We start from the raw sequence: 26,008 nt of genomic DNA, 5'->3' as shown, positions 1-26,008 counted from the left end.
TGTTTGACAGTCTTCGACACAATTATCATCATCGTACTAAAATGATTAAGTTGGCTGGGACAGAAAGTAGCAGAGTAGGAAGATGTTTAGTGGAAGCACCTATGAAACTGCATCACTAATTTCTTCAGTATTTTCATCATTCACAATTAAAATTAGTCACTTATCGACCCCAAATATCACGTTTCATTCACATCACTCCCCACGTCTCTATGTATTCCCTTCAACATGATAACGTATTTGTTTAATTTATTGTTGTTATTTACAGACGAATTTATTCAGCCTGTGGGGGATTTCCTGTAATGGATTGGATGCTGAAGGATACATCTAACCTTTTCCTCTCGAAAAGTCTCTCCGATGCTAAATAAACTCGTCAGTAAATAGAAAAAATAAAATAAAAACACGTTATCTAACCGAAAGGTTGTTGTGATATTCCATTTTGTAACTCGCCAATACCTTAGGTTATTGATATATCAATATGGACATCACTTGGAGAATGGGTTAGTTTTTTACAGTACGTTGATTTTTTTTTTTTTTTTCGTTCATTTCCCTTCGGATGTTTTTTGTCTGGTTTAGGTCAGATCAGTTGCAGTCCATTCAGGCCAGCTTTTCTGAAGTTATATCCACTCATATCTCCTCAAACAACTTCAGGTCATTTGGGTCAGCTTTATTCCTGTGTAGGCAGATACTCCTTTCCTCCATGTTCAGACCCAGAAGATCACCTCAGGTCTATTTCAGTCAGTTTATATCCTTTACCGTATTTTCAGATGATTTCAGGTTCATGAGAGCAACCTACATATAAACAGACCGAATCAGGATATGTAACTGTTGGTTTGTTTAGTACCTAAAATCATCCCGAATGGAGCTATGATTTTCGATCTATGGATTTTTAAAATAATCATCACATCCCAGCAGAACTGGGTAGGTGCATAGGCTAAAGCAAGCAAGGAACGGAAAAAGGGGTCTTGAGAGTAACTCATTATGAACCACGATTTCTGAGTGTGGAATTTTATTGGAAGAATACACAAGTGTACCGCCCTCCGCCACTCAACTTATGATCGCGAAGCTCACTGATCCATACGATTTACTAACTTTAAAAATGTTTTCTTCTATCCTATCTAAAAGATTTTAGACACGCCTGAGCGTTGTATGTCGTAATCTTGGAGTGACTCCTAAAACTTTTTTTTCTCGACTGCACTTTTTGCATCAACATTTACTCGCTCCACAACAAATTTTCGGTTGACAAGAAATACTTTAAAAAACAGATAAGCTTCAAAGAGCGCTTTAGACATAAAACTGAACACAGCTACATTATATGATCAGAAGACATCCAGAAAGTATAACACAGTGAAGCTACAGGAAAGCATGATTCATTCACAAATTATATTCAGTGAGAAGTGCGGGCTTTTCTTTGTGCAATAACCTCATTCATACTAGGTCTAATATTAGACAAACTCTCGTCTCCTCAGCAGCATAAATAAGCTGTTCTCGTTTCTGGTCTTTCACATTCGTCAGAACTGAATAATCCCTTTTCATAACAATATGCCGTGGAGAAATGTAGAACAATGGAGAACGCCTTTGTGTGGAGTTGTGTGGATACCTTTTCTGGCTGTTATCTAAAAAGGGCCCGTTGGCATAATCCCCTGTTTCATTTTCAGGGTGTGATCACTCGAGATGCATGCAGTTTCCTTCTCATCTATTGTAAGATCTAAACAGTTGCGATTCACAAAGGACCTCTAACCTAGCCGATTTTTTGCTGTAGACAGCAAAGGGAGATACTGATCAATCATTCCTACCAGTGCTGCAAGGCGTTCCTGTGTGAGACCACACAATTCAGCTCTAGTTTTGAAACTTTTTAGCAGCGGGAATATTTCGGGGATGTATTACATCGTTCTTCTGAGCCAGAAATTATTTTTTGTGCACTTAGTTTGCTATAAATAAGGGAGGGAACACAATGGTATTACTGAGGGAGAGAGAGAGAGAGAGAGAGAGAGGGGGGGGGATAAAACAGTAATTAGTGAGCAGGCTATGTAAAAATGATAATAATAATGCTGTCGAAGTAGCCAAGTGGCCTTATCCCTTTTTGCATAATGTTTTTTTATTATCTTCCTTCCAACGTCACACTGTATTTTCATCTCAGGGAATCCCATGTTTTAAAGAAAGACTGTCGAGTGTCTTCATTCAGATGGTTCTTAAGAGGAGTTATCTCTTTGCGAATGGCTAAATTTTAACCCGAAGTCCTCAGGATTTCAGGCCTCCTTCAACGTCTTGGAAAACACGGAAGAAAACTTTTAATGGGTCTACCAAAGTAGATTATTAGAATTCGGTTAGTTGGGGGGAAAATGATTGTTGAGGAGGAAATGGAAGTTAGAGAAAGAGTAATAGAGTTGGGTTAGTTGGGAGAAAAAGTTTGTTGAGGAAAAAAATGTAAGCTTTGAGAGAGAGAGAGAGAGAGAGTTTTAAGTGATGGTGATGATGGCACTCAGTGACATGTTTTCTTTCATTTTTCGTCTTTCGCGTCCCTCTGCTCCTTTTATCATTTTTTCCCCTAATATTTTCTGTTTTTCTTATTTCGCTGCTTTATTTATTTTTTAGAAAATAACTTCTGCAGTTAGATTATAACTGTTTTTTAAAAATTTCCCTCTGATATTCTTTCCTGCTTAAACCTGTTCTTTTTTCCTCCCCTCTCCCTCTTTACCGCCCCCCACCTCTCTCTTCTTGATCATGTCATTCCTCTCTTTATTGGTTAACTCTCTCTCTCTCTCTCTCTCTCTCTCTCTCTCTCTCTCTCTCTCTCTCTCTCTCTCTCTCTCTCTCTCTCTCTCTCTCTCTCTCTCTCTCTCTCTCTCTCTCTCTCTCTCTTTTCCTTTTGATTTCTGCTTTTCTTCTCTTTATTGGCTAAGTTTTTCCCTTATCTGTGTTCCTTTTTCTCCCTATTGTCACGTTTTCTCTTCCTTTTTTATTCTTTCTCTCGTACTCTTTCCGCTTTGCTTTACGTCTTAAATTCTCCAGTTCCCATGATTTTCCCCACTTCATCTTTACTCATTTACCTTTTCTTTATATTTCTTTTGTCACCTTTCCTTTCTTCTCACTTCTTTATTTTATTCTCCTTATCTACTTCTGCGTTTTTCCTTCTCTCCTTCCCTCTTCATCTACCTTTGTTTTTATTTTTTGTCTATATCCTTAGTTTTTTTTACCCCTTCTTCTTTTCTTCTTCTGTATTTTATTCTCATTTCTTAAGTTATTATTGAGTAACATTCGTTTCACCTGTTTCTCCATACATATTTTTCTCTTCATCTCTCTCTCTCTCTCTCTCTCTCTCTCTCTCTCTCTCTCTCCTGATTTCGTCTTTCTTTTTTTTATTTTAACTTTTTCCCCTGTTCTGTGATCCTCTTTCCCCTTAGTATCACGTTTCTCTTCCTTTTTCATTCTTTCTCTTGTATACTTCTTTGTTTTACTTCTTAAATTTTCTGATTCCTTTATTCATATTTTTCTCTTCAACTTTACTCATTTACCTTTTCTGTATAATTCTTTCGTCTTCTTTTGTCTCTTCTCTCCCTTTATTTTATTTTTCCTACCTGTTTTTTGGCTTTTTCTTTTTTCATCTTTGTTACTAGCAGCCATGTATTGTTTTCAGTTTGACTGTCTGTCTGTGTATTTATTAGCACGATAACGTCGCCACGGCTCAAGATATCATCCAAAAATTTTACAGGTGTGTAGTAGGAATGAAAATATCCAACAAGTTCGAAATTGGTGAAAGTAGGTCAAGGTCAAGGTCATATTCCGAACCGCGCTAGATATGTAGCGGCTCACGACTGATGTGATTACTCCCTAGGGGGGCGTCTACTCTTCCTTTGTTTGTGTTTGTTTCTTTTTCGTTGCTTTTTGTTTGTCCTTGAATGTCTATTTTTTACCTTTACGTCTTTAATGTTTCCGTATTTTAATCTAATTTCTTACGTAATTATTGAAAAACGTTCATGTTATCCGTTTCTCACAATTATTTCTTTCTTCTCTCTCTCCCTCCCTCCTCCCCTGTCTCTCTCTGGTATTCTTCGCCTTTACCCACGGAAAAAAAAAAAAAAAAAAAACTCAAATACCATCCTTCATTTTCCGCGCCACTGGCCGAGATTAAAGACGCTGCAGGCCGTGTCATCAACATTCCTACCCACTGACGCCATCTCTCGCTCGCTGACATCATTTGCTTCCCAGTGATGTCATCGCCCTCACTCCCTGACATCATTTTTTCCATTGAAGTCATTTCCTCCACTTAATGACATTTTCCCCAGTCCTTGACATCACCCCCTTCATTCTTTAACACCATTTCCTTCACAATGGCATCGTCTACCCACTAGTACATCTTCCAGTCACTGACATCTACGTTACTGATATTCTCCCCACCTCATGATATCATCTCCCTCACTCTGACCCAGACTCAGAGATGGGGAGGGGAGGCGTGGAGGAGGGAGAGAATTTATCCAGGGGAGAATATGTCATGTCTGGAGTTTATCCAGGCGGTATAATGCCCAGGAAGAAATATATCCAGGAGGAATATGTCCATGAGAATATTTGTCCAGGAGGGAATATATCCAGTAAGAAATTTCTTCAGAAACCGATATGTCACTGGGGAATTATCGAGGGGGAATTTGCTCAAGGAGGAAATTGCTCAGGGGGAAGTTTACGGTGGAATATTTCCAGGTGGAAATTTGTCCAGAGATGGATCTGTCCAGGGGTGGAAGAACTTATCTGGAAGTGGAATATAACTGAGATCGAATTTATTCAGAGGGTGCGGCGGCAAATTTATCCAGGAGGGGATGTGTTCGAGGGAATATAGCAAGACCGACGAATATCCATGGGAGAAAATGTCCAGGGGGGAATACGTTTGATGGTAAGTAACAAGAGGGACGAATATCCATGGGAGAAAATGTCCAGGGGGGAGTACGTTCGAGGGGAGGTAACAAGACGGACGAATAAGAAGGGGAGAAAATTTCTGTCCTAGAGTATAAACGGGACCCACGCACACCACAAACAAGACTGCACTGAGGCTAAAGAAAAAAAAAAAAAACAGAAAGCTTACCGTGGGTCTTTGCATACAGTGTCAACAATGTAGAACACTGGACGCCGTCACTTTTTAACTGTTGGGTTATAAAAAGCTAAACCCTGTGTCCCACTGTCAGGAACTTTCCCACGAACCGCCACGATCTTCATGTCTTCGTGTGTCGCCGCATGTTGTCATATGTAACGTGGCGTGACTTAGGTGTGACTTGACGTGTCGTAGCAATAACTTACACTTGGCTACTGACACCTGCCTTTTTTTTTTTTTTTTTTTTTTTTTGATCAATGGCCTGTTGACCATTGAGGTCGAAACCCTTGGTCATTAAGGACATATATATATATATATATATATATATATATATATATATATATATAAATATTTATATATATATTATATATACAAACATATATATACATATATACAGACACACATCCATGCATATATACAAACACACTTTCAGACACACATACATACACCCGTATCTCTCTCTCTCTCTCTCTCTCTCTCTCTCTCTCTCTCTCTCTCTCTCTATCTATCTCTCTCTCTCTCTATATATATATGGAGCCTCTGCGGTACAGTGGTAGAGAGTGCGTTTCGCACGCTGGTGGACGAGGGTTCGCCTCCAGCCAAAGTTGTAAAAACTTTGAGAATCGTTCACCGAGCCACTTGCTACTTTGGCGGACATAAGGGATGCTGTGGTTGAACCAGTGTCGCACACTAATATGCTTGCACCCAATCGGCTTAAGGCGGGCCGATTACACTTGGTTAACAAACTACACACACATCCAAAGCCACTACAACACTACAATTACACTTAAAAGCACTTCTCACCCCACATACAGTCACTACCAGACAGCCTAAGCCACTGGGTAGAGATACATTGGCTGTATCGTCCCTGCTTCGGTAGGGATAGGCCGGTCCTGCAGTGGACCTCAACGGCTAATGATGATGCTCTCTCTCTCTCTCTCTCTCTCTCTCTCTCTCTCTCTGTATATATATATATATATATATATATATATATATATATATATATACATAATTTTTTAATGTTTTATTTTTTTGGTTTTGTTTTCTCTTTTACATAATTATTATTTTACATTATTCAATAGGGAAAAATACCTATAATAAAGGCCCTAAAACTAATAACGCAACAGACAAATCGCTAATCTATACTAAATCCTAAAAATACAAATAACTAAACCTACACTAATGGTAAAAATACCTCGGCCAAGAGAACACCATCGACTGCAGATATGTAATGCCTTTCTACATTACACACCTGCACTCATCACCTGCTGACTGTCAGTCAAGGCAGACGATAATATAGGATACATCAATATATGAAGGAGAATCAGAGGAGTCAGGAACTATTCCATATACGTCAACTGTCGATCCTAATTACGATAACTGTTACAAGATGCTATAAAGACTTTGCATATTATATACAAAAAATGAAGGACCTCAGCCAGCAGAACACCATAGACTGCAAGTGCCCAATACCTTTCTATATTGCACACTTGCACTCATCAGATGGTGACTGCCAGGCGAGGAACGGGGTTTAATGTAGGGGACATCTATATTAGAAATAGATCAGTCGGAAGCAGGAACTATTTCAAATACGTCAACTGTCAACCCTAAATAATAATACAGTATATGCATATTTGCAGTCCATAAAAACCATAACCATACAGTAAAAAAGTCACATCAGTCTATACTCCACCCTCCTATATATAGCCTCGCACCGAAGTTCCTGGCCATCGTCGTGGATCTTATGTTCTGATAATCTTAACGGTGACTTAACGGTAACTTGGCGGTTCCTTAGCGTGTCGTACCTTGCCGTAGCGTGTCTTGGCGATGTCTTGGCGTGACTTGGAGTCAAAGTGACCGTTATTTTTTAAATGAGGGATGATCGTAGTGAGTCGTCAGGATAACGTGATGCTTCCGAAGGGTGTCGCGGGATGTTGTAGGAATGTCTTTGTGTGTCGTAGCACTAACGTGACTGTGTCGTGAAATGGCCGCTTAGGCCTACCGTTTGACGTATGATCGTGGCATTTCACCAAGATCATACCTCGAGGGTAAGATCATGGTGATCGGGGCCATTCTCGAAGATGGACTTAAATAAGGGACACGGGCTTAAGGCAGTCATTGCCCATCTTAGTCAGGCCTCACGAAATGGATGATGACCTAGTTTTGTGTAGCCTCCGTGGGGTTCATATCCATTATGAGTTTACTAGGAGGGCCAATTAGAGAGAGAGAGAGAGAGAGAGAGAGGACATTGGATTGATATTAGATGTGGGTGGTGGTGAGTGGGTTATAAAGGTAGAACTTTAAAGGTGAGTGTCCGTAAGCCGTGTTACATCCCTGCCCACCCTACTGTACTTTAAGCAGACGCCAAGGGGGTGGGTGGCGAGGAATGTGTTGAAATAGGAAATGATGCACAATGAAAATTGGGAGCTTAATGGGGAGCGTGCATTGTCCTTTTTGTGTGGTTAGTGAAAGGTGAGTTTTGTGGCGACTGCTCTCTCCTACCTGAGTGATGTTTGACAGCCTTTGATAAAGTAATTACCACCGTACTACAGTGATTAAGTAGGCTGAGGCAGAAACTTGCTTAGTAGAAGGACATTTATTGGACACACCTATGAAGCCACATCACCAATTTCTTCAATATTTTCATAATTCACAATTAATTTAGTCACTTACCGACCCCTAATGTCACCTTTCATGTTTATTATTCCCCACGTCTCTACGTATTCCCTTCAACACGATGACTCATTTGTTACGAGCAAGGACGAGGCCCTCGCAAGTCTGTCGTCAATTATTTGCATTTCCACACGTATAAGCAGCACAACCCTGCCCGGCTTAACCCGGCCCGGCCCGACCCGAACCGACCGCAACCCTTTTGAGAAGTTTATATCTCAGCAATCACAGGGCCGATCACTGCGTGGTTTGCACCAATGATAGCCCCATTCTTTAAGCTTTGTTCTTGAAGGTTTTATCACACCCCGGCGGTGCACGTGACACGTGACATGCGCCAAGTGCAGCATATCGAAAATCTGCCACAGGCCAGACAGTTTGTCGTAAAGGCATGAAACTTGGTAGGTACATATCCATCAATATACTCTAGGCATCCTTGGGATGTAAGGCGACATTTCAATGCTTTCGGACTTACACGGCCTCGCTTGTACCTTGCCGAAAAAGGCGTTTTACTTGTTTAATTTGTATTGTTATTTACAGACAATTTTAATCTGTTTGTGGCTGATTTCCTGTACTGGATGGGATGCTGAAGGCTATATCTAACCTTTTCGTCTCGAAAAGTCTCTTCGATGTTAAATAAAGTCATCAGTAAATAACAAAAATAATATAAAAACACATTATTTACCTGAAGGGTTAAGGTGATTATCCACTTTGTAACTTGCTAACACCATAGGTACTTGTAAAACTTAACATGGACGTCACATGGTGAGTGGGTTAGTTTTTCACTTTTTTTTTTTTCAGTTCATGCTAGCTTTGGATGTTTTTTTCTGACTTAGGTCAGATCAGTTATAGTCCATTCAGGCCAGCTTTTCTGGAGTTATATCCACTCAGATCTGCTCAGACAACTTCAAGTCACTCGGGTCAGCTTTATTCCTCCGTGGGCAGTTACTTCCTTTCCTCCATCTCCAGACACCGGCAGATCACCTCAGATCTATTTCAGTCATTTTAGATCCTTTACGGTAGTTCCGGACGATTTCAAGTTCATGGGAGCAACTTATAAATAAACAGACCGAATCAGGATATGTTCTTGTTGGTGTGTACAGTACCTAAAATCATTCCATTTAGAGGTAGGTTTTTCTATCTGTGGATTTTTAAAATGATTATCACATCACAGCAGAGTTGGGTAGGGTTGGCGCATAGGCTAAAGCAAGCAATGAAGGGAAGGAGTCGTGAGAGTAACTCATTATGAGCCATGATTTCTGAATGTGGAATTTTACTGGGAGAATACACAAGTGTACCGCCCTCCGCCAATCAGCTCATGATCGCGAAGCTCACAGATCCATCCGATTTATTAACTTTAAAAATGCTTGTTTCTATCATTTTCAAGACTCTAGACACGCCTGAACATTGTATGTCCGCTAGTAGATCTAGGAATGGTTCCCAAAACCTTTTCTGGGCTGCACTTTCTGTATCGAAATTTACCGGTACTCTTTCCACACCAAATTTTCTGTTGACAAGAAATACCTTCAAAAACATATAAACTCCAAAGAGTACTTTAGACATAAAATGGAACACAACTACATTATACTACGATCAGAAGAAATCCAGAAAGTATAGAACAGTGCAACTACATAAAAACATTATTTATTTACAAAATAAATGAATTCAGTGAGAAGTGTGAGCTTCTTTTTTGTGCAATAATCTCATTTCTGTTAGGTCTAATCTGAGATAAACTCCCATCTCCTCAGCAGCATAAATAAGTTTTTCTCGCTTCTGGTCTTTCAAATTTATTAGAACCGAAAAATCCCTGTTCATAACAATTAGTCGTGGAAAAATGTAGAACAATGGACAACGCCTTTGAATAGTTGTGTGGATACCGTTTCTGGTAATTGTTATTTAAAAAGAGCTCGTTGGCATAATTCCTTGTTTCATTTTCAAGGTGTGATCACTCGAAATGCATGCAGTTTCCTTCTCATCTAATGTCAGATAATAACAGTTGCAATTCGCAAAGGACCTCCAACCTAGCGGATTTTTTTTTTTTTATTAATTTATTTTTTTTTCTGTAGACAGCTATGAGAGAAACTGATCAATCTTTCCTACCACTGTTGGGAGATTTTCTGTATGAGACCGCACAATTTGAAGCTTTTTACCAGATGGAACATTTCGGGGATATGTTACATCGTTCTTCTGAACCACGGATGATTTTTTATGCACTTAATTTGTCTATAATCGTGAGGATATTGTCCGGCAAATATTACTCATTATGGTATTTTTATTATTTAGTGAGTAAAACACTAATCCACACCTTAATTTTTTTCAGTTTGCTTTAATCACTTTAAATAACTTTTGCAGTAACGATATTGCTTAACGCTCGTCACTCTCCTTGTACTTGTATAAAATTTTAATATATTTATTAAATGAGTGGAAATTTCTAGAAAATATCGGCAATTTATTTTTTAAGCATTAACACACAAAATGTTAAATGCATTTCACTATTTTAATCTTTTCTTATCAAAGTGTACTAAATATAAAATTTTTACATAACTGAATAACATTTGGATACTACTGGACAATACTACGGATTTCAATACTTATACATACCATATCAAATCACATGTAAAAAAATCTATATGTATGTCTATTGTCAGACGCCTTAGTCCCGTTAGGAGTGGCTACTAAGAATTCACCTCCTTGTCGCTCTGTCCCCTGCCATTTCACTGTCTTCCTCCCCTGCTCACACACCCCTATCTCATATCCCTCTCCACTTCATCTCTCCATCACATCCTCGGGCTCTCCCTCTTTCTCTTGCCCTCCACCTCATTCATATACTCTCTTCTCGTTAGTCTCACGCTGTCCATCTTCTCCACATGGCAAAACCACCTCACTGTATTTCTCCTAACGCTGTCTCTCACATCCACATTCGCACCACAACGTTCTTTCACATCCTCTCCCTCTCCATGTAACTCTACATGCTTCTCTCAAATAACTCATTTTCACGGCTCTCATCTTGAATTGTGTCCCTCTTGTCAAGCTTCACTTCCATACGTTAGAGTTGGTATCACAATACTATCATACAGCCACGTTTTTACTTCCATGCTCTCTTCCATATGGCTTATCACTGCTTTAAAAAAACCCAACAACCTTTCCTCCTCGTTGTATCTTTTGAATTACTTCACCCTCCAAACTTCCATCCTTTCTCATCACACTACCCAAGTACTGAAATGCACTCACATTTTCCATTTCTTTATCATTCAACCTCATTGTACATTCAGTGACTTCATTTCTATAGAAGACCATAACTTTACTTTTTCTACATTCGCCTTTACATTCCATTTCGTACACACGTACCCAAACCTATTCACCAAGCCTTGCAGTTCCCCTTCGTCTTCACCTAACAGCACAGCATCATCTGCAAACAACAATACAGGAAGTTTCCAAATGCTGCCCTCTCTCATTTGGGCAGCTCCGACATCCACTGCCCTAACTTGTATCTCTTTTATAACCCTATCCATACACAGGTTGAACAACCATGGAAACATGACACATCGCTGATTTTATCCAACATTCAGAGAGAAAATATAATTCAGTTCACTATCCAAACGCACTGCAGCCTTAGCACCCTCATATATACTCTTCACGGCATTCAACAACTTCCCATTAACTCCATATATACTTAATGTTTTCCACATTCCTGTTATATGCCTTCTGCAGATCCATGAAGGCCGTAGACAACTTTCCCTTATCCAGAAAATTTTCCACGAAAGACTTAAGGATGAATATCTGATCCATACAACCTCTTCTCTTCCTAAAACCTCCCAATTCTTCTCCAACTAATTCCTCTGTTAAATCCCTAACGTTGTCAGTAAGTATCCTGTCATATACTTTGCCTGTTACATTAAGAAGACAAATGCACCTATGATTACCACACATTTTTTTGTTCCTCATTTCCATCGTACTTCGGAATAACTATACCTGACTTCCAGTCCTACGGGACACTATCGTCCTCCCAGGCCAATCTGCACATCTTCCATATCCATTCTACTACTGTCTCTCCCCCAGGCTTCATCATTTCAGAACATACTCAAGATATTCCTGGGGCTTTACCCACTTTAACTTTATTCATTGCTTCCACTACTTCCATCTTACTGATCGCTTCCTCCCGTCTCACCTCGCTTCTTCTCCCAGTCATTCCCCAGCCACTAATGCTCGCATTACTTTCATTCTCTATGTTTAACAGTTCCTTAAAGTGTTCTCTCCATCCGCTCACTTTTTCTCCCTTCTCCACTATCAGTCTACCATTTTATCTTTCACACCCCTACTAACTTCTTTGTCATCCAAACTCTCTTCACCTCTTTCCAGAAAATTTTCTTCCATTCACTCCACTTGACACTCAAATTCCTTTCACATTCCTCATCCACTCTCTTGTTACTCTCTCTTACTAATCTTTTCGCCTGTCTCTTTCTCTCTACATGTAACTCTTCTAGTAATATTTCACCTCCTTCTTCCTCTCTACATATAACTTTCTCTTCAGTCTTTCAACTTCCTCCACGCCTCTGCATCCCATCCACTCACTGTATGTTTTCTTTTTTTTGCGGAACAGCTTTTCTCGTCTCTTCATTCCGTTTCGTCTTCTCTTCACTCCACACACCACCTCACATGCTACGCAGATTTCTTCTGTGAATATCGTGCACACTCCTTCAACCTCCCCCATCTGCTCCAAATCATATTTACCCAATTGCTCCTCTATCTTTCTCTTATATTCTACTATTTTTCCATCCTCCTGCAACCTATCCACCTTCTTTGCACGGACTACTTCCTCCTTTCCATCCCTCCTTCTGGTCATCCATTTCATTTGAACCTTGGCTTTCACCACCATCAAGTTGTGGTCAGAAAGTCCACTCTCTTAACTTCTCTATGCACTTGCATCCATTACATACCTTCTCATTCTCTCATCCACACCCACGCAGAGTCAGTCATGGCCTTCCATTCATTCATTGTGTGTGTGTGTGTGTGTGTGTGTGTGTGTGTGTGTGTGTGTGTGTGTGTGTGTGTGTGTGTGTGTGTGTGTGTGTGTAGGGGTTTTTAAAAAAGTAGAAAAATATGGAGCGTGCATTAACATTATTATTTGTTGTTCCATTACTTACCTTTTTTTCCTTTTCTGTTTTGATGATGGGATTCTGCTGCTCAGCATAATGAAGTAAAGGTTCTCGCGATTGAGGCATGCCTTGATTCTGGCCCAAAAGTTCTGGGCAGCCTTCCTCAAAGTCTCCGATGTAACTTGTTGGACGCTGTTGACCGTATTCACCTTGAGCTGGACCAGTGTGGCAATGGTGGTTGTCAGCGGACAGAGTCCAGCAGCCCCCACACCCGAGAACGTGAATTACACGAATCTTGGTCTCATGCCAGAATTGGATGATTTTGATTTTCTGGTATTTTATGTAACCCATTGTTGCTGGAAACTTAACTTTCACTCTTGTTGAATGACATACTATTCCCATAACCAAAGCCTGAAAACTAAAAGGATGTAGGTTAGACAAAAACACGTATATATATATATATATATATATATATATATATATATATATATATATATATATATATATATATATATATATATATATATATATATACACGACAGAATTAACCTCACTTCATAACACTCAAGCTTCTTGTACTGACTTTCTACCGAATATAATAGTTCAGTATTAGCCGAAACAAAATAGTAGGGTTGTCCTGACAATGAGGTAGATGCGTGCTTAATGATTTTTTTTTTATTAACATCTTTGAAAAAAGTCACCTTGATCATTCTGTACTATCCATTTCAATGAATACGTTGGCTTTAGTCTTTGTCCTCTCTACCCTAATGTGGTACGTGGTCAATAAGCTTTGTCCTCTGTACCTTAACCCATTTGCATCTAGTGTCCTCAATGTAGGACGGAAACGGACATTTTCAAACGTTTATGAAAAGGAGAACCCCTGGGTAGGGACCTATGAACTTTGAAACAATTAGCTGATAAGCGCTCAATACCCCTCAATCATAATCCCTCACACAGGAACCCTGGGCATTATTGGGTTAATGTAATACTTGGTCAGTAGTCTTCATCTTCTGTACCTTAAAATAACACGTCATCAGTAACCTTTGTCTCCTGTACCTTAATATAATACGTGGACAGTGATACAATCATAATTGTCCTCTGTACTGTACCTTATTATAATACATAGACATTAATCTCTGTTCTCTGTACCTTAACATGACACGAGGGCAGTAATCATTCGCGTGTGTCTCCGAGGCCAGGGGTCAGCATCAGGCATTTTTTAAAAGATTATTAGAAGGTTTGCGTCGTGTTAACTCGGTACTTAAATACATATACTCGTAGATAGATAGATAGATAGATAGATGTAGATGTAGATATAGATAGATACATTGATAGATAGACAGGTAGATAAGTATAGATGTGTGTGTGTGTGTGTGTGTGTGTGTGTGTGTTTCAATTAAAAAATCACAGACATATCATGAATCACACTGTCAACTTAGCTATCCATAATGCCGTGATACTATACATAACATAATTCTCTTTTTTGAACATTGCACTGACTGACTTTTGGTGGGGAATGCCTCGGTGGAAACAATTTCAAAATGCCGTTTTTGCGCCACACACATTTAGGATACACATCGCTATGTGATAGCCAGTAATATGGACTACACTCTGTGGATTAATGGAACATTATTGTCACTTAGCAGTTTATAATATTTTTTTTTTTAAATACAATATTCTTTCCTCTCTCACTATCTGTCTGTCTATCTCTCTATCTGTCTATCTATCCACCTATATATCTATCAATGTATCTCTCCTTTTGTTTTACACTAACGCAAAATCCATTGTTATTGTTACGTCCCTGTCCCACACTGCCACAGGCTCCAACAGCAGTAGTTCAGTATAGGAAGGACGTTGCCCAGTGAGTTGTTCTACCTATGGTCAGCTTTACCGTGTACAACAACAACATCAGCTCAATCGTTGTAAATAATCACTGGATTCTTAAGTTCGCTATCTTTATTTTCCAAATAGTTACACTAAATGTTTCCCAGCTTCACTTCACTGTTTTCACATGCACAGGAGCTATACAGTCTTCATTAACTGCACTGACACTGATCTGACACTGAACTAAAGTCAAACTGAATTGAATCGAAACTGACTCTCCTTGGCTGCTCCACCTCCTTATATAGCCTTGCATTACACTCGAAGCTTCTAGTTTATTCAGGCACCTACAGTTACCAAACTAGAAACACCCAAAACATGCCGAGTTTACTTACATTGCATAACACTCTAAACTATTTAGCATACAGACCGAGATAAAATTACATAAATTAACAAACAATCACAAAAATAAAACATTATAAAGAAAAAGAACACTAAAAATAATGTATATCTTTACAAAATAACTCCCCTTACAATAACAGGCTTATTGGCAACTCTGCCATGTAACGGAAAATAGAAGTACTGAGAATCCTTCAGACTACCTAACTAGCAAATCCCGCTTCTCAACATTACAAGCCAGTATGTAAATTTTCCTCCCTTTCTAGTTTATGGACTTGAGATAAATTTTTTTCCGTACTAATTACCTCGCCCGGGACGGAATACGGCAAGGTATTGTATTTTGGTCCAGTTTCTTTGTTTATTTGCTTGTTTGTTGGCAACAATACAGAAAAACGGCGGAATGAAATTACATGAAACTTTCAGGATATGTGGGCACTGGTCCCAAAAGAAAGTGATAAAATTTCGGAGGAAATCGAGTGACCGTGAATATTCAAAGTCAAGGTCACTGATTTTCAGAGGACTATATCTCGAAACTGGTTGTAGGTAGAGATATTTACTAATATCATCATACAGGAGCTCCCATATGGGCTTTAATTTGGCATGAAGACCTTTGACCTTGAATGACCTTGAAAGGTCAAACTCAAGGTCACGGACATTCAGGGGACTGTAACTCGAAACTGGTTGAAGATAGCTACTAGTTTCAACATATAGGAAGTCCCATAGGGTGTTTGAATTGGTACTATGACCTTTGACCCTAAGTGACCTTGATAGGTTAAATTCAAGGTCACGGATATTCAGGTGGCTATAACTCAAAACTGGTTGAAGATAGATATATTTACTATTTTCAGGGTATTTAAGTCTTATATGAGCTTTCATTTGGCATCATGACCTTTGATCTTGAGTGACTTGAAAGGTCAAATGCAAGATCACTTATTTTCAGAGGGCTGTTACTTAAAAATGTTTGTGCCATTACCTTAGACTTTATTTGTTTAATGACAATGGCAGCAGCGATTCAGTAATTAACAGCAATAAAAATACTGCTGCCGGGCGAGGTTTGCTGTGCCTGGCACGACTTGTTGTTGTTGGTTTCTACTTTTGTACTCTGCATCTCCAGGGCACCTTTGTTCAATTAGCTTTCAAGAGAAAATCTTTTCTTTGACTCTGGGTTGCCAACCCATGTCAAGAAAAAAAAATCGACAAAAAATGTGTTCAGAAAACCCAGTCCAGCGATAGTCTGTTCTTATTGTGAAGTTTACTCCCTCACAAACATTTTTATTTATGAACGCCAGGATTTGCTTGACCATGTGTTCACGTCTCCTATATTACTTCCTTATCTTCTTCTGGTTACTTCGGATATGTTCTTGGTTGTGAGATAAGCTCTCTTTCTCTCTCTCTCTCTCTCTCTCTCGTTATAAACTGGCACTATATTTATCCAGTAACAGTATTGTGATAACCATATTTTCTTGATTAAGCTTTAATAAACATGTTTTCTTCATTAATCCCACCTACCTGTCTTAGTGTAATTACCTTGGCAGGACGGAGTTAGACGAGGTATTGTTTTTGATCGAGAGTGTTTGTTTCTTTGTTAGAAACATTACGGAAAAACGGCCAAGTGAAATTACATGAAATTTTCGGAATATGTGGACACTGGTCCGAAAAGGAAGTGATTAAGTTTTGGAGGTAATCGAGTGACCTTGAAAGGCCAAAATCAAGGTCACGGATTTTGAAGACTATGAGTTGAAACCGGTTGAAGGTAGACATATTTACTATTACCATCATACAAGACTTCCTTCCTCGCTTTCATTTGGCACCAAGACCTTTGACCTTAAGTGACCTTGAAAGGTCAAACTGAAGGTCACGGTTATGCAGGGGACTATAATTAAAAACTGGCTGCAGATAAACATTTACTATCATCAGCAAATAGGAAGTCCTACTTGAGCTTGAAATTGATACCACAACCTTTGTCCTTAAGTTGCCTTGAAAGGTCAAACTCATGGTCATGGATATGCAGGGGGCTACAACTCGAAACTGGTTGATGATAAATATAGTTACTGTTATCAAGGTATTTGAGGTCTCATATGGGCCTTCATTTGGTATCATGACCTTTGACCTTGGGTGACCTTTAAAGGACAAATGCAAGATAACGGATTTTCAGAGGGCTATAACTTGATAACGATTGAAAATATAATAGCTGCTGTCGGACGAGGTTTGTTGTGCTTAGCACCATTTGTTTAGTTCTGACTTCCTTCAGTTGTCGTTCGTTCTCCCCGGTACTATATTTTCATTCTTTTTATCCGGGCTATAACTCGAAACTGGTTGAAAATAGATATATTTATTAATATCAAGATATAGTAAGTCTCATATGGGAATCTATTTGACATCATGACGTTTGACCTTGAGTGATATGAAAGGTAAAACGCAAGATAACTGATTTTCAGAAGGCTATAACTTGAAAATGCTTGTGCCACCACCTTAGACTTTAACTGTTTACTAACACTAAATTGCAATAGCGATTCAGTATTTAACAGCAATAAAATAACTGCTGTCGGGCGATGTTTGTTGTGCCTGGCATCACTTGTTATTGTTTCTATTTTTGTACTCTGCATCTCCAGGGCACCATTTTTCAGTTATATTTGAAGAGAAAAACTTTTCTTTGGTTTTGGGTCGCCGACCCACGTCAAGAAAAAAAAATCGACAAACCCAGTCCAGCGATAGTCAGTTCTCATCGTGAAATTTACTCCCTCATAAACATTTTTATTTACGAACGCCAGGATTTGCCCGACCATGTATTCATGTCTCCTATATTTTTTCCTTCTCTTCTTCTAGTTATTTCGGATATGTTCTTGGTTGTGAGATGCTCTCTCTCTCTCTCTCTCTCTCTCTCTCTCTCTCTCTCTCTCTCTCTCTCTCTCTCGCCATAAACTGGCAATAATAATATTCTAATAACATATTTTCTTGTTTATGCTTTAATATGACTGTTGTCTTCATTAATCTCACCTACCCGTCGTAGTGCAATTACCTCTCACAGACGGAGTCCGGCCAGGTATTGTTTTTGGTTGAGTTTGTTTGTTTGCTTCTTTATTTGTTAGCAATATTTCGGAGATATGGCTGAATGAAATTACGTGAAACTTTCAGGATATGTGGGCATTGTTCCCAAAAGGAAGTGATTATATTTTGGAAGTAATCGAGTGACCTTGAAAGGTCAAAATTAAGGTCACGGATTTTAGAGGATTATAACTTGAAACCGGTTGAAGGTAGAGATATTTACTATTATCATCATACAGAAACTCCCTTCTGGGCTTTCATTTGGCACTAAGACCTTTGACCTTGAGTGACCTTGAAAGGTCAAACCCAAGGTCACGGATATTCAGGGGCTGTAACTCAAAACTGGCTCCAGATAGATGTTTACTATTATCAACAAATAGGAACACCTACTTGAGCTTTTAATTGATACCATTACCTTTGTCCGTAAGTGACCTTGAAAGGTCAAACTCATGGTCATGGATATTCAGGGGGCTACAACTCGAAACTGATTGATGATAAATATAGTTACTGTTATCAAGATATAGGAGGTCTCATATGGCTTTTCATTTGGTACCATGATCTTTGACCTTGGATGACCTTTAAAAGATAAATGCAAGATAACGGACTTTCAGAGGGCTATAACTTGATAACGATTGAATATTAAATAACTGCTATCGGGCGAGCTTTGTTGTGCTTAGCACCATTTGTTTAGTTCTGACTTCCTTCAGTTAAGTCGTTCATTCTCTCTGGTACTATATTTTCAATCTTTTTATCCGATCTTCATTTACTTCTGTCTTCTTCCTTCCTCGCCAATTCACTTTTTTCTCTTCCTTCTTCATTTGATCCTTCTCTGTTTTACTGTCCATGTTTCTGTTCCTCGCCTTTCTGCTTCTCTTTTTTTTTTCTTCGTACTTCTTTTTCTTGTTAGTTTCCTTATTTATTTCCTCCGTATGCTCGCATCTGTTTCCTTCCCTTCTTTCATTCCCGCCATTAGTGTGAGGTTTAACGAGAAGAAAGTTAAGACGGCCGTGGTAAAACTACTTCACGTTATTTCATCTCATACTGCCACAGCTTTCACTCTTTTTCCTTCACTTCCTCTCCTTTGCCCTCGTCATAAAGAAAAATGCGCTCTTACTCTTCGTAGGGAAAAAACAAGACAGAAAAAGAAACAACAAAAAATGAGAACCTACACCCACTTCATGTCTGGTTAAAATGACAGGGTGTTTGGGGTGTGTGAATACCCCCTCCAACTATCATGGCCAACGTAACTTTGGCAGGGACACGAAATTTTCCTTAATAGTTTTCAGTGTATGTGTGCTCTCTCTCTCTCTCTCTCTCTCTCTCTCTCTCTCTCTCTCTCTCTCTCTCTCTCTCTCTCTCTCTCTCTTTCGCCAAAATAAGAGCTTTTCCTTGACGACTTCACACCGAGTCCGATACGTCTTTTCATTAGTTTTTTCTGCCTCAGGTCCATTGTGTTGAACATAATAAGGACTTGATGTAATAACGGATTAATTTAGGCAACATCTAACCATCGCACTTTAAACTGTCTCTGTAGTTCTCCATTAAAATAATACACCCTACTTTTCATGGGGTTCGGATGTTTTTGTGGATCAGGGGATCTTATCTGAATTACTCTCTCTCTCTCTCTCAGCCACTTTTCTGCACGTTTCAGCTCTTCAGTTTTTCCATTGTCTTCTCTTATCATGCACCGGTTCTTATACGCCTATCCCTGTTGGCTTCCTTGCATCACCATTGCTTTTCTTTTAACTTTATTCTTTCACTGTTTGGTATTCTCAACACCTCGGTTGTCGCCTCCTCCCCCTTTCTTCCACATATCCTCTTTAGTCATTTTCTTTTTTTGCGTCTGTCACTTCCTCCTTTATTTCTTCCTTCCTTCAGCGTCTTTCTCTTGGTTTCCTTTAATTCCCCACTCGATCCCCCCCTTCCTTTCTTTCCTTAGTTTTACCATTCCTTTTATATCCCATTTATTTCTTCGTTTCCATCTTCCTTTCTGCCAGTCTTTCTGTCCGTAGATTTGTCAACCTGTTTTTCTGGCTGTCTCTCATTATTTGTTCTGTCTGTCTGTTTTTCTGTCTCTCCCTCTATTTTGTCTGTCTGTCTGTCTGTCTCTGTCTCTGTCTCTGTCTGTCTGTCTGTCTGTCTGTCTGTCTGTCTGTCTGTCTGTCTGTCTCTCTCTCTCTCTCTCTCTCTCTCTCTCTCTCTCTCTTCTTGTTCTTGTTCTTGTTCTTCTTCAAGGTCACGTTCTTGCTTCTCCTCTTCCTCCTTCCAACAGCAAGACCTTAAACGCCTGATCTTTACCTCCTTCCACACTCGTACCTCTCCCTCTTTATTTCCCCCAATTCTCTTTCCCCTTTCTGCTTCATATCTTTCTTAAAATATGTCCATCTACTTTGTTACCTCTAAGGGAGTTCTCATTTATTACCGCATGAAGGTTAACGAACAGGAAGTAGGGGAAGTGGTCGTCGGTATCTTACAAGTTGACATGAACCGCTGTCACAACTCGTCCCACCCATTTTCCTTCACCATATTTTCTTTTATTCTTTTTCTTCTCTCGGTTTTCCTGCTTTCCTTCATCTGTTGCTACCTCTCGAATAGTTCTCAGGGACCTTTCATGGATGTTAATAAGAGGATATTGCTTTTATTCACACTGTTAGTCAGACGCTATATTAAAATTCGTCTCTGATTTTCTTCCATCATCCATAACTCTCTCCCTTTCTCCCTCCCTTAATTCCATACTTTCATCATTTTGTCCAGTCTTCCTCATTTTTTTTCACGCCTCATTTACTTCATTACCATTCGGTGAGTTATCAGGGGTCACTGATTGGAGGTTAACGGAGGGGAATGATGGTGCGTTGTGGTTAACATCATTCTTGTTGACCTACGCTAGTGTTGCAACTCATTCCTTCAGTCACTCATTGTCTTTCGTTCCTCTTTCCCCTTCTTTTCCTTCCTTTTACCTCTCTCTTTCTCTTACACTTCTTAATATCTACTTACCTCTAGGGGGGTTCTCAGGGACAGTGGCGTGGTTATCAACAAATGGGATGAAGGGGAGACCGGGTCAAGTTGTTACATGGTCAGGTTTTTACACCCTCAGTATCTCCATAACTCTTTAATGGATGAGGGAGTCGCCTTTGACACGTTACGCAGCATTAAAGGAAAGGTGGGGCCTGAAATGGCAACTTGAAGTTATTGCTTTAACAAGATCTAAAGTAAAAAAAGAAAATTATTTTTTAACTGTAAATTTTTTTTCTATGTTCAAAGTTATTTTGATATATCTGTGTCACCTTTTGATGCCACTGAGTCACTTGGTGCGTGGAACCATATATGTGAAAAGGCTTTGAAATTAGCAAAGGTTCATGGTGGTGGTGTCAATTTTGTATACAGAAGATGGCCAAGTGTACAATAAACCAGTGCTGGGGTTTCTTTTATGATTTAATTGTTATAGTATCAATTTAATCCTTTCGAGGACAACTGTAAAACTTGACCCATAATTTTCAGATATCAGTCAAACCATGCCCTGGAATTATAAATGGAAAACAGACTTTGACAGTGGAGTTGTGAGTAAAAATAATTTAAAAGTGTTGCCGATTAGTACAGTGTAATGTAATAGTTACTGATTTGTTAATCAGCAATGTTGGTCAAGGTGATTTTTATGTAGATCTATGTACAGTAAGTAGTGTCTCTTTTTATCTTTCTTTTTTTACAGAAGATGAAGTGAGGGAGGAAAATAAATCATCCACCAGATTACATGTGTCCTCCATTCAAAAAAAAAAAAAAAAAAAAACTGTAACAGTTGTACTTTAAACTGCTGTAGGTTGAAGTTTGGAGGAAACTATTCTGGGGAATGAACCTCCAAAGAGATGCAGTTCAGGAAATAAAAGAATTCTGATAGACAAAAGTTCTACAATATGGCAGTGTTACAGTCCAGTCATAGCGCTACCAGATGCCCGTGCAGCAGGCGGAACGAGTGGAGAGGCAGCACAATGGATGCAACTTAGTCTGACCTTTTGCCATAAAAGTATATGAAAAATAATGCAACGGGGACAACATTCCCTTTTACTTGTAGAGGAGATAGTTCATTTGTAGGTGCAGGGCTATTAACCGGTAACGTGCACTTTGTGAGCGCATGACGAGAGAGCAAGAGCCATGTTATCACGATTTCCATCTGACATATATTTTCTTCATGATGGTAGCTGAACAATGTAAAATATAATGGAACGAAAGACAATCTTTCACATACACCCACCCACCCACACATACACCCACCCACCCACACCCACACCCACACCCACCCACACACACACACACACACACACACACACACACACACACACACGTCGAAGTGAAAACGATAATATAGTTAAAATAGCTCGGGGTTTCTTTGAGCAAAATAGGTTCCAACGGTACGCGAGTGCTGGTGTAAAGCGAATCGCCGTAGCATTCATTACACGCACAATGCTAAATTCTACAATCTCTACTGCCAGCCTACCGCGTTGACGAAACTGAAACGAGAAAGACTTGGCTATTGATGACATAATTAAAGCCTGAAAGAGGGTGTTTCCCCTTACTGATTTCACCATTAAATCATAGCAAAAACGTTAATATAAAATTACTGGTGAAATCTTCGATATATAATTACTAAAGCTGATGCCAAAAAACACAGCGTTATGACGTAAAATCTTTTAAAATTAGATTTTGTAAATGAGGCGTTCACCAATTAGACCCGAACACTTCCATGGAAAACTCTAGATTCCAAGGGGTTCCTACGCCTTTATGTGTGAGTTTTCAGTTGGCAGAAAAATGTATTGAATGAATGTATCCCATGCAGAAAGAATTTCAGTTTTACTTCACATAGGAGTAAAGTTATTACCTCCAGTTTAGAGGGACAGTTGGATCGGGCCAGGCCGGGTCGCCAAGCCGCTCATTTCCAACCTTAACTGAGAGAAAACATTGCTCGCTCGCTTGTGATAATTCTGAAAGCTTTATTCTGATTTTATTCCTGTTGTTGTTTTAGTACAACCTCTCCACTTCCACTCTGTTTATCTATATTTATATGAAGTAGGTGGTATTTATGCTTATTTGTCTGTTTATCTGTCCATAACTGACTCAAACTGTCCATTTGTCCATCCATCCATCCATCTATCTGTCCATCTCTCTATCCATTAATCAATCTATATCATTCTGTATCAAACAATCCGTCTGTAACAATCTAATTATCTCCCAATCTATTTATCTATAAACAGTGAAAATTTAACAAGTGAGTGGTTCACTTAGTGCTAGAGATAACGATGATGTGATAGAAGTTCAGAGGGCGAAGTGATTGAAAGGGTCCAACAAGGAAGAAAGATTCCTGTTTCTTTGAAAGCAGTGATAAGAAACAGGGAAGTGAGCATGGAAATAAAAAAGTCGCTGCATGACAGTATTGTTATACCAACTCTAACGGATGGAAGTGAAGCTTGGACGTTGTTGGAGGGACACAAGTCAAGAGTGAGAGCAGTGGAAATGAGTTATTTGAGAGGAGCATGTGGAGTCACATGGAGAGACATACTGACGAATGAGGAAGTGAAGGAGCGTTGTGGTGTGGATGTGAATGTGATAGAAAGCTTTAGGAGAAATACACTGAGGTGGTTTGGCCATATGGACAGGATGATGAGGGATAGACTGACGAGGAGAGTGTATGTGAGTGAGGTGGAGGTGGGAAGAGGGAGAGGGAGGCCAAGGATGAGATGATGGGATGGAGTGGAGAGGTATATAGCGGGGTGTGAGCTGGGAGCAGGGCAGTGAAGTGTGGGGGGAGGGTATGGCGACATAGAGGCGATTTGTTTGTGGCCACCCCTTGCGAGATTAATGCGTCTGTCATTATACAATTTTTCTGAAGAGTCGTGCGTAAAATCCCATATGTTGCCTCCATGGTAGTGCCTTCCTTCTTTAGTACTAATTTCTTCCCCACACCCTGTGGATCGTGTCCTCCCAAAAGTCGGACTCACAGAGGGCTTTGTGTGTCATAACTGCCAGGATGAAACAGGAAAATGTGAAGGATATCCACAACATAAAGGAGACCGGGCCTGTTGACAATCTTTATTTTTTTCCTCATTGCATAATATGTTTTACATAATAAAACTGTTTTGCTTGTAGGTTAGGATAATATGTTCCTTTCCTATATTTATTGACGGAATAAACGAAAGCATTGTTGTCACAGGATTATTTAAAGGTTTGCGAAGGCAGGTTGTCCGTCAAAATTGAAAACAGACATGTGGCAATTTGTTACACATCCCGGCATATAAATTTACCTCCATTCTATATCTATCCATCTATCTATCTATCTATCTATATCTATCTATCTATCTATCTATCTATATCTATTTATCTATCTATCTATCTATCTATCTATCTATCTATCTATCTATCTATATATATATATATATATATATATATATATATATATATATATATATAGAGAGAGAGAGAGAGAGAGAGAGAGAGCCTCTGTGGTACAGTGGTACAGTGTGCGTCTCGCATGCTGGTGGATGCGGGTTCGCCTCCCACCAGAGTTGTAAAAACTTTGAGAAGCGTTCACCAAGCCACTGGCCGCTTTGGCGGACATATGGGGTGCTGTGGTTGAACCAGTTTCGCATTCCAGTATGCTTGCACCCAGTCGGCTTGAGGCGGGCCGATTACAATTGGTTCACCGACTACACCCACATCCAAGCAACTACAACACTACAGTCACAATGAAGCGCTTCTCACCCTACATACAGTCTCTACCAGACAGCCTAAGACACTGGGTAGAGATACATTGGCTGTATCGTCCTATCGGCCTATCCCTACAGAAGCAGAGACCTACCTGCAGTGGACCTCAATACCTGGTGATGATATATATATATATATATATATTAGTTTATTTGTAGGTGCAGGGCTATTAACCGGTAACGTGCACTTTGTGAGCGCATGACGAGAGAGCAAGAGCCATGTTATCACGATTTCCATCTGACATATATTTTCTTCATAATGGTAGCTGAACAATGTAAAATATAATGGAACGAAAGACAATCTTTCACATACACCCACCCACCCACCCACACATACACCCACCCACACACACACACACACACACACACACACACACACACACACACACACGTCGAAGTGAAAACGATAATATAGTTAAAATAGCTCGGGGTTTCTTTGAGCAAAATAGGTTCCAACGGTACGCGAGTGCTGGTGTAAAGCGAATCGCCGTAGCATTCATTACACGCACAATGCTAAATTCTACAATCTCTACTGCCAGCCTACCGCGTTGACGAAACTGAAACGAGAAAGACTTGGCTATTGATGACATAATTAAAGCCTGAAAGAGGGTGTTTCCCCTTACTGATTTCACCATTAAATCATAGCAAAAACGTTAATATAAAATTACTGGTGAAATCTTCGATATATAATTACTAAAGCTGATGCCAAAAAACACAGCGTTATGACGTAAAATCATTTAAAATTAGATTTTGTAAATGAGGCGTTCACCAATTAGACCCGAACTCTTCCATGGAAAACTCTAGATTCCAAAGGGTTCCTACGCCTTTACGTGTGAGTTTTCAGTTGGTAGAAAAATGTATTGAATGAATGTATCCCATGCAGAAAGAATTCCAATTTTACTTCACATAGGAGTAAAGTTATTACCTCCAGTTTAGAGGGACAGTTGGATCGGGCCAGGCCGGGTCGCCAAGCCGCTCATTTCCAACCTTAACTGAGAGAAAACATTGCTCTCTCGCTTGTGATAATTCTGACAGCTTTATTCTGATTTTATTCCTGTTGTTGTTTTAGTACAACCTCTCCACCTCCACTCTGTTTATCTATATTTATATGAAGTAGGTGGTATCTATGCTTATTTGTCTGTTTATCTGTCCAT

The sequence above is a fragment of the Coenobita brevimanus genome, chromosome 21, assembly GCF_032717465.1.
Source record: "Coenobita brevimanus isolate Jiangsu-jjx chromosome 21, ASM3271746v2, whole genome shotgun sequence".
In the NCBI taxonomy this organism is placed as follows: Eukaryota; Metazoa; Arthropoda; class Malacostraca; order Decapoda; family Coenobitidae; genus Coenobita; species Coenobita brevimanus.
The sequence above is the reverse complement of the archived record's forward strand: the minus strand, read 5'-3'. Positions refer to the sequence as shown.